The sequence below is a fragment of the Capsicum annuum genome, chromosome 12 (assembly GCF_002878395.1).
Source record: "Capsicum annuum cultivar UCD-10X-F1 chromosome 12, UCD10Xv1.1, whole genome shotgun sequence".
NCBI lineage: Eukaryota > Viridiplantae > Streptophyta > Magnoliopsida > Solanales > Solanaceae > Capsicum > Capsicum annuum.
The window spans coordinates 200,344,758-200,356,019 of record NC_061122.1 but is presented as its reverse complement, the minus strand read 5'-3'; positions in this window follow the sequence as shown (position 1 = coordinate 200,356,019).

Below are 11,262 nucleotides of genomic sequence, written 5' to 3'. Positions count from 1 at the left end.
CTAAAGTTTTGCTTATCGTTAGTACGACTTGTAGCATTAGTGAGTTCTTGGGTATGATTTGATGATTCGCGTCTTTCAACAGATATGAGTTGATTGCTTGTGCTCTCTTCCTATGGTTATCCTCTATTGTGACTTTGCTCTTCAACTACATTTCTACTTCAGCTCTGATAGGATCCAGTAACGATATGCCTAATCTTGGATAGAGGGGTGAGTTAAGTTTTTGCCCTCAGTTTATACTCATTGGATTCAGTTTGAATTTGATACCTTGGAATGGTGGCTTAAGGTTTATGGTAGATTTGGAGTGTGTATGCTTACCCATCTACATGATTTGTTATGATAGTTAAAATCGGGCAATTCAGCCTTGGTGTTATGGTTTCAACCGGGAGTTGTAGAGTTTGGGTGTAGCCTTCGTTTTTAGATTTATCCCAATTAAGGTTTTATCTATAGGTTGGCTAAGCCTACTCCTTGCCTACTTTTTTACACTTCTTCAATTTTGGCGTATTGAGGTGAATTAATTTTTAGTTTTCATTGAAATTTTAGATGATCTAATCAGCAGGAGTAGTATGATCGAGTTGGATTCAACATGGATTCATCCTCGATTGATAGGACATCCTGGAGCGGATTATTTGGTTATAAAAGTTTGTGCTTTAAATTCTTGATTATTAGTTTTGGGGGTCACTCGGAATAGTTGTAGTATTAGCATGGATTGTAGAATTTGACCATCTTCATTGTGTATCCAGGTAACACCTTGTGGGTTTATCTTATGCTTAGTAGCATGGATTTCGCTAGATCAGATTTAGTTCCTGAGGTTAGTATGATGGAATTGTACGAACAGGAATCGATTGACCTTCTTCTTAGTTTGGAGTGGATAGCAGGTTTGGAAAGGCAAAAAAAAGTTATATTTGTATGTTGGAGTTGGTTGCATGATTCATTCCTTGGTTTACCTTTGGCTTGGATGGATTTTCACTTGGTTGTTTTGGTATCAGTATAGTATCAGTGTGTAGTGATTTAGATTTACATGCATCAGCCTTCTTCGGTTCAGTGGGAGGCCAGTTATTTCTTGAGGTTGAGTTTTGGTTGTTAGAGAAGTGAAGTAAGGAAGTTGGTTGAAAAAGGGATACCTATAAAAAAATCCCTTTGAAATATTATTTCTTCTTACAGTTTACCTTGGGAGTCTTGCTCGAAGCATGCGAGCCCAGTACCTCATCCTTTTGAAATTTTGTGATCTGTTTATCCATTGGCTTTCACTAACGAAAGTTCTTTAAGTAGTGGATATTGTAATGACCCTCTAGGTCATTTCCCTGATTTGTACACTTTTTTGGCATTTTGAGCCTTCTCATAACTGCTATAGGTTATTTATGAACTGCCAAAACTATCAATTTGGTTATCAGATAATGCATTTGGGTTTTAGGCTCATTTTCTTGTGTTGGAGCTTTCATTGTTAAGGAATTAGTCTCGGATCAAAGCTCCTAATAGATGACCTCGGATGAGAATTTTGGCAACCCTATTAGCTCCAGGAACATTGATTTTAGGCTACAGGACCCTTGGTTCAGGTTTTAAACTTATTTTGGACTATTGGGTGGGTTATATGAAAAATAAAACTACAGGTGCGGCCCCATGTTTAGTCAAAACAATCTCGAATTAAAGTTTTAATGGTTCCATTGAGTTTGACATGTCGAATTTGGCATGGTAGCATAGTTTGTTTGCGCGCATGGGGTTTCAAATGAATAGCGAGCACCCGATCAGAGTCTATTTTGGACTTAGAAAATCTGATGCATCACGTTGCAGTGCAACCACTTAAGTGATCGCTTAAGCGGCGGCGCTTTAGCGGCCTTGTCCATTTGGCCAAGAGCCTCTTAAGCAAACAATATTTGATTTAGCGGACACCGCTTTAGCGACCTAGGCGTCACTTTATTGGTACTCATGCTATATTCCTAAGCACTTTAGCGGTCAAGGCTCCTCTTTAGCGGCAGTCGCTTAAGCGATTGGGTGACCGCTTAAGTGGCACCTAGGGGATCTTAAATCTCCTTCTTCACCCGATTTTCCATCATTTCCTTCACCTTATTTACACTATTTTGAGATCTTAAAGAGAGGTAAAAATGGTGAATTAGCCATTGAAGCTAAGGTAAGTTAGCCTAACACTCCTTGGTCATTTTCCATTTATTTTTCCATTAATTTCCATCCTATCTCATGGTAAATTCTTAGAAATTAGGTCTTTAACTCCCTAAACCTTAGGGGATGATAGTCATGCACCATTGTGCTTAATTTTTAAGCACAACATTCCTTGTTCTTCGAGGGACCTCATGATGAATTCAATTTTAAATTCCATTTGCAGGGACCATGAGCTCATTCTTGATCCAAATTCCAACCCAACCCTTTATATAGCAATATGGGCCTCATTTTACTCCTAATGACGTGTAGATTTCTATTTTGATAGCGCAGTGGCATTCTAAGTTCGTGGATCAAAGACGGACGATTTTTGGCCCATTTAAGAATTTGCGGTTCGGCATCGAGGTAGGCTTCTGTCTACTCTTCTTTATTAGATTGTGTATTATATATATTGAATGTTAGATAGGGATGTTAGGATTGTTTATGGATAAACTTATATAACTTAGCCTAATTTATGAGTTTAGGATTGAAGGTTGAATCGACCCTTAAGATGAAACACTTGTTATTCCCATAAGATTCTATTACCCTAGGTTGCTAGTATGTTAGACATAGTTGAGGCTAAAGACCTTTATTATAAGGTCTACTGCTTTACTCAGTGGATTATTATGGTTTTTTGAACTATGATATTACAGTTATGCCAATTATATATTATTGGGCCAAAGGCCGTGATGACGATATTATTTGAACTCTGGGTGAGTGATCTATCTTTTTGAAGGATGTTATTAGTCTATAGACATTTAGATGCTTATAATTATATTGTTTGGACACTGGTCATGGAAAGCATATATTTGGTACCTTCATGCTCAGTTAATGGTATGATTCTAACTATAAATATGATTTTACTATTGTTTTTCTAAAAATGGATTTATTTTCATTTTTCACTTTTAAAATGAATTTTTTCATAACGGAAATTGTACCACCTTAATGAATGATTTATGTGCTTTTGGAACTAAACATGATGTCTTAGAAATTTGACCGAGATAGATTTTGGTCATGGTTTTACCACTATTGTTTACTTCAGTCGGAGGAAATTTTTACTCTTTCTACACTTTTATGATGATTTAGTCACGGAGTTAATCCTGGACAATGGATTTACTGACTTATATTCTTTTAGCCTCTATTTGAGTCCATGCATTTATTATAATTACATCTCTCTGGTATTGGATGAAGTTGATTAATTATGATTGAAAATCCTGGATCGAGACCTGATTGGTGTATACAAGTACTCTCGACCCCCCTAGGGGGCCTTTCATCCTTGAGCCACATGCCTAAGAAGAAAGGTTACCGTAGGTCCTATATTTACGAGCCATCAAACTGGAGGAGGTGTATACACTGGGTTGCCTTATGGAACTTGGATTGGTTATTATACTATGGATTTACTTTGCATTTATTCGTGCATGTGCGTTGCCTATCACCAGTATGTTGTTTGGTCCTTATATCTATCAACCCTATAAGGGGTTGCATATATAAGTGTTGTTTGTTGTGTGTTGTGTGCTGATTGAACCTTTCGAGTTATGGAGCTCGGTTAAGGTATTATTTTTTCTGACTAGCCGATTACTTTAATGTTATTATTATGGTTAGTCCGTGGTAGGTTTATTATGGACCGGTACTGATGTTGGAGGTATAATTTTGATTCCTATCTCTTACGTTATATTAGGGATGATTATCCCATGTTTAGACGTCTGGATTAGGGATCCTGATTATTTCAGTATTAGTTCCTCTCTTTTGTCATTTATTCATATTGTATATTCATTTCTTGGCCTTGTGTACTACTATATATCCTTCTATTACCCTTTATTTTATATACTGGTGATTACTATACGGTATAGTGCTTTAGTCCCTAAGTACGACTAGAATAGGATAGTTCATCCTTATTGCCTCCTTAGTTGTATTATGTTAGCTCCCTGGATATTTAGCTGTAGTTTACATTCCTTCTTGCATGTTATTTATATTTGAATTATCTTTGGAGCTCAGTCGGCAATGAGTACCACATGTTTAGTAATCATACTATACTTCCGCAACTTGCAGATCATAGTACAAATCCTCGCCGTTGTTGTGTACATCGTATGGAGAAGTTATGGATAAGAGATTTGGGGTGAACTCCTAACCTTCGGAGTATTATCATTCTTCCTCTTATAGATTAGACTGGTTTGTATGTTGTATTCAAAGATAAGTTTACCTTTATATTCATTTACTACTTCATTTTATTTTCTTATTATATTAGAAGATCTTGTACCGATTTCATGAGGTTTTGGAACTGTCCTATATATATATATATGTCTTTTATTATTATAATTATTTTGCTATCTTTATACCTTCTCTTGATAGTCCGCTGCTAGCAGCGCAGACAATAGGTTGGCTTACCTAATGGTAGATTATAGTAGGTCTCATCATGACCTGAAAAATTAGATCGTGACAAATATAACTAGTCATAATTAGAAAGTGCACCACAATATTTAATTCCTATGATTCTTATTTAAAAAATTTAGCGAAATTATTCTTTATCCAAAATATAATCAATGTTATGTGTTATCTCATCATTCAATTTATATAATTGTATCAAGTGCATCATCACAGATTGATCCCAAATACGCCTTAAAATACTTGATCACAAATTGGTTGTATCTGGTGCATCATCACAAATTTAGATACAGTAACTTTAACATCGTGTGATTTCTCAATAGTAAGGCATAAATTATTTTAATTTTATTTGTAATACTAAATTATATGGATTCATTTTCAATATTACTTTATATTTGGTAGATCAAGTAAATATTCATATAAGCCATAATATACACACACAGATGTGCTTTCTTTCAAATGATGAACTATTAATGTCTTGATTGCCATATAATAAAATTTTTTGGTCCTGTTTCATCAAGCAATATGAAGATCTAGTCCAATTAAACTTGACTGAGTACTTACATATCAACGTTTATTGCAACCCGTTCTTCTAATGTAGTTTCATTGTCGAAAAGGCTAATTATCTTCTCTTCACCACGTGTAGTGAGTTCCTTTATGTGCCCTAGGAGTTGCTAAATTATTTTCACACAAAAGCGAAGGTAAGTAAAGAAAAAAAGTGTTCATCAACCTAGAAACACAAAAGTTATTCATCCATGAATTAGATGAATAATCTCCATCTATATAAAAGAAGGAAGGAGAGCTGATTATGAATGAGGGGAGGATGCTATAGACGATTTGTAACACTAAGGTGTTTTTTATTTGTAAAGAAGTGTTTCTTGTTGTAATACCATAATTATCCTTAACAGTGGTTGTAAGTCTGTTTAAATTGCTAACCACAGTTAGTACAGGATTAAAATCATTCAATTTGTTTAATTAAAGGTTAAATATGAAAAGTCAAATATCACAGGGACCAAAATCATAATAAGGCCATAACACTGAGACTAATTTTTTCCCCATTTTTTAGATTATTTATTGCAAGTTGTAGCAATATTTTTCTATAATTATTATATTAAAGTTTGAAGTGCAAGTTATAGCAAATTTATAAAAATGAATTGTTTTTTTAAATTGTTTAATATATATATATATATATATATATATATATATATATATATTAATTAAAATTCCTCCTAACTTTTAGTGTGTATATTTTTCCCCTCTCCTCAATAACTGTTGATAATTGCTAAAGGGATAAAATTTTGAAACTCCTTTTTACGTTCCCCCACCCCACCCCACCCCTTTCTCCCCCTCCCTTTCTCCATCTGTATTTAAATTTTTAAAAAAGAATGATAAATATCCTGCACAATCTCTCCCAATAAAACTGATGCTCTATTTCCATTTTAAAGTTTTTTTAGTGGGTTTTAATTTTAAAATTTTGGTAGTCCATGAAATTTGTATATAATTTGATATCCTTGTAGTTTTAATTAATCGAGCTTAAATAAATCAATATTGTATATGCATTGAGTAACTTTTTATTGCTATGAAATTAGAGTTATAATCTTTTCATGGCGTCGACATCAATCGTTGTAGATACGAATTCAGTTGAAACTCGTGTCTACAGTTAAAAAAATATAATGTTTGGACAATTAATTCACATATTATACACATAACATACATTACACATACACATCCTATGCCGTTTATAGACATATGACAAAAAAAAGGATAGAAGTTAACGCCCAATTCTTACTTGTTTCATACAACTTTTTGATATATAATTGTATAAAAATATTTTTTGAAATTATATACATACAAATTTTATACTACTACCATATATACATATTTTTCTTTTATACCATTTGATCATAGTTGATGCCTCTCCACAATTCCTTCATTAGATCTTAGGTTCCCAATACAAATGATGGATTGATCATTATGTTCCATTTGATTCATTGTTATATCCTTCACAGTAATGTACAATGAAAATTTTATTCTCCTTTTGATCCAAATATACCTTGACTCCTGTATCATTGTGTATGATCATTGATGGACATATATCACTTATTACGTACTTAACTTCATTTTGAACTGATTTGATGTATATCTTCAGTTAAATTACAATTGCATGTATCAATCCATTAAACTTTGTATTTAAATCATACATAATCCCTTCAACACCAAAGTCTTTAGTTCTACCTATTGAAATTATATAGGATTGTCAATTTAAAATTTTCCAAAATAGATAAAAATATAAATTATGAAATTAAGTGACTTAAAAGTTGATAAAAATTATAAGTCATTTTACTACTGAGGCCATTCACCTCGTGAGGATATTAATGGAGCAGATTAGGGAGAGGAAGAAGGAATTGCACATGGTGTTCATTGATTTTGAGAAGACGTATGATAGAGTTCCCAGGGAGATCTTGTGTAGGTGCTTGGAGGCTAGGGGTGCCCGTGGCATACACTAGGTCGATCTATGATATGTACGATAGTGTGAAGACTCGTGTAAGTACGGTAAGAGAAAATTCAGAGAAATTTCCAATTTTGATGTGTTTGCAATAGGGATAAACTCTTAGCCCATTTTTATTTACCTTGGTGATGGATGTTTTGATGTGACATATTCAAGGAAAGGTGCTTTGGTATATGTTATTTGCTGATGATGTTGTACTAATTGACGAGACTCGGGGGGAGTTATGATAAGTTAGAGGTTTGGAGATAGAACCTTGAATCTAAATGTTTTAGATTGAGCAGAACTAAAATTAAGTACTTGGCATATAAGTTTAATAATTTGCTGGGTGAGGATAGCGTGGTTGTGGAGTTGGATTCTCAGGCCATTCGAAAGAGGGAGATTGTCAACTATATTTGGTCTATGATTTAGGGAAATGATGAGATTGATGAGGATGTCTCGTACCTCATTGGTCCAACATGGTTGAAATGGCAGCTCACCTTGAGTCTTGTATGATAAGAAGGTGCCTCTAAAGCTTAAAGGTAAGTTCTTCAAAGTGGCAGTCCAATAGACTATGTTGTATGGAGTAAAGTATTATCCAATTAAGAATTTACACATCCAAAAGTTGAAGGTGGCAGAGATGAGGATATTATGGTAGATGTGTGAACTTACTAGAAAAGATAAGGTTAGAAATAAGATTATTCGGGAGAAGGTGGAAGTGGCTTCGGTAGAGGACAAGATGCGAGAAGTGAGGTTGCGTTAGTTTAGGAATGTGATGAGAAGGGACACAGATGCCCAGTTTGGAGATGTGAGAGACCGGCTATAGATAGTTTTAAGTGGGGTAGAGGTAGGTCGAAAAAATATTGGAGGGAGGTGATTAAGCAGGACATGGGGCAGTTATCGCTTATGAAAGACATGACCCTTGATAAAAAGGTTTGGAGGGTGCAGATTAGGGTAGAGGGCTAGTAGGTAGTAGTACATTTGCAATAGTAGAAAAGCGTGCTCCATTTGTATTGGTGCATATAGTGTATTGTAGCCTCTTGTTCATGGTGTTTTGGTGATGTCTATGATTTCTTATAACAAGTATGTAATAATACTTTGTGGGTGTCTTGTTTTCTTTATTATCTAGCAATGTGCCACCCTTTGTGTGTTGTTTGATTTTATGTTTTTTGTTATATTTGTTATCGAGCCGGTGGTCTATCGAAAACAACCTCTCTACTTCATTTGAGGTAGTAGTATGGTCTGCGTACACTCTATCCTTCCCAAACCCCACTTTATCGAAATACACGGGGTATGTTGTTGTTGTTGTAAATATTAGCATAATCTTAATAAATTTATGATAGTTACTTGAACTATCAGAAATCGGATTCAACATAAGAAAATTGAAAATATGTATAAAAAATGTTTGAATTACAATTTCTTCCCACGAATTTGAATATTTGAAAAAAAAAATGAATCTTAGTAAATTAATTATGATAGTTACTTGAACCATTAGAAATCAAATTCAACATAAGGAAATCAAAAATATGGATAAAAAATATTTTAATTATGTTTTCTTCCCACTAGTTTGAGTAAATTCAAATGTTTTCCTGTTTTAAAAAATACATAATGTTATGTATTTCTTTAAAAAAAGCATACCTTTGATACCCTATCTTCCTCCGTGTTGTATCATAATTTTTTTGCTTAAATAGAAATGCATTAAAAATAATAGAAACATAAGGTAGTTTACAAATTTCATGCTGAGTCAGCCTAGATTAAAAACAAAAAGCTTTGCGTCAAGCCCATCACTATTTTGTCTATAAGTGTTAATCTATCTCTCAACAAAAGTTCCTGCATTGTCTGCCTAGATTGCCTTTGCTGCACACACTGGTGGAGCTTTAAAAATCCTAGTTTCTTTAAAATCTAATGAGTTTGAACCTTTCTTTGCCAAGAGATCCACTATCCCATTCTGCTCCCTATAGCAGTGCACCACCTCTGGGTTCCCTAGCCTTCTTATTCTTGACCTACATTCATTAATTAAGACATCATAATGTAAATTTCATAACCTTTGTGGAATCATTGTTAATCTCAATGGGAAGGAGGTTCCTCTATTTCACAAGTTTTAGGCCTTCGTTTAGAGCTAACATCTCCATATGATTATTTGTGGTTTTGTGATAACTCTTAATAAAACCCACTATTCGACTTTCGAAATCAGATCAGACAACTTTTCCAATTCCCTCTTTCCCTGGATTTTCCAGTCAAGATCTATCAATATTGATTTTGAATCCCCCATTTGCTGGATAGTTCCACCTAATATTGATGTTTTCATAAGCAGGAGAAGGATTGATCTTTCCGATAGTGTGTTTAAATTCCACAACTTCAATATGAGCTTGATTGGGAGTAGGTTTTTCCTTCCCGTTGTTGAACGTGTTTCCATTTCTAGTTTTCCTAATTTTCCATAGACTAAAGTGGAAAAATTTATGCCACTTAAGGAGATTTTTGTAATCAGTGTGATGAGTGAGTTAACAATTTTTTATCTAGTTTAGTGGATGGAAGTTCTGACAGTGATGGCTTTCTTGTGGGAGCTTTTTATAAGAAGGATGCTCCAGTAGTTTTTGATGATGAGGTATTCAAATAAAATATGGTTGATATCTTATGTGCTATAGTTGGAGTTGTCCCTATCCCCCATTCTACACAAAGTTTGACTTGGTTGGAGCCTATAATGTTGGATATGCCACAGGAAGATTTTAATCTTTGGAAGATATTAGTTTTCCATGCTTAAATAAGGTTGAGTATCACTAGTATAAGTTCTTAGGATATCATCCAGCATGTTGTAAGTGCTCTTACTAGTCAATTTTCCATTACCAGTGATACTCTAAATGTGAGTGTCTGAATTGTCTTTAGGGTTAGACAAGAAGGAGAATTTAATGATTTGGATCAAGTCATGGGGTATTTCTAGAGAGAGATTAGTGAAGTTCCATATCCCATTATTCCAAACTTGTGAGAGTTTGGTTTTGTCATAGTGTTAGGGAGGGGGACTTGAATGGTAGTTATGATGGGCTTATTGTTGGGGATCTATCTGTCAAGCCATAAATGACTTGATCCCCCTTATTAACAATCCATAAGGAGGATCTTTTGCATATCTCCCATCCCAAATTGATGTTTTTCCAAGTCCTAGAGGGATTGCTAATAAGATTATTTTGGCTTAGAAAGAAGTAGGGGTGGCAAATGGGCGAGTTGGGCTGAAGTTGGGCGGGTCAAGATGGGCTGAACAAATAATTGGGCTAATGCCCAACCCTGCCCAAATGCATTTGGGTCAAGATAGGCTGGGCAAGATGAGCTAAACTATGGGTCATGGGTTATAACCCAACCACCCAAATACAAGTTTAATCAAATTAAAAACGGCAACAAGTTTTTTCTTTTTTTTCTGTCTTTTTACCTTTTCCTTTTTTTTCTTTTTCGTTTTTTTATTACATTTTTCTCTTTGTTGTTTCTTTTTTCAGTTTTATTTTTTTCTATTTTTCTTTTTTTTTTCGTTTTTAATCTATTTTTTGTTTTATTACCTTTTTGCAACCTTTTTATTTTCTTTTTTCTCTGTTTTGTTTTTTTTCCTTTTTTTGTAATTTTTTCTTCTTTTTTCTTTTTTTTTCCCATTTTTTGGTAATTCCTTTTTCTTTTCTCTCAGTTTTTTATTGTTCTTGTCGCATTTTACATTTTATATATTATTTGTATTTTATATTTATTTGTATCATATATATTTCAAATAAATTTATTATTTATAGTTAAATACTTTAGCCGTGAATATAATTTATCATTTGTATTTGTATACAAATAGTTATAAGGAATAATTGTATTTACTTGAGTCTAAAATATTTAATATGCAATATGTCATTCAATCCAAATGTATCGTTAGTATCTGTATGTCAAGTTTCATAACTATAAAAATAAGTGTCATTTTTATGTGTATGGTTCATGTTGTATAAACATGTATCATTTGATATAAATGTAAATGTTGTATTTGTATAGATTAACATTTTATTTTAATAATTTATCATTTATATTTGTATTGTTCAATTTGTATTAATAAAATGCAGTTCATATCAATGAAGATAAATTGTATAAAATATAAATAATGGTGAGAACTATAAAAGACAAATACAAGTGCGAACTATAAAATGCAAATATAAACAAAGCGTGAACTATAAAATACAAGTACATTTGTATCAACGAATACAAAAATATAAATGATGATGTGAACTATAAAATAC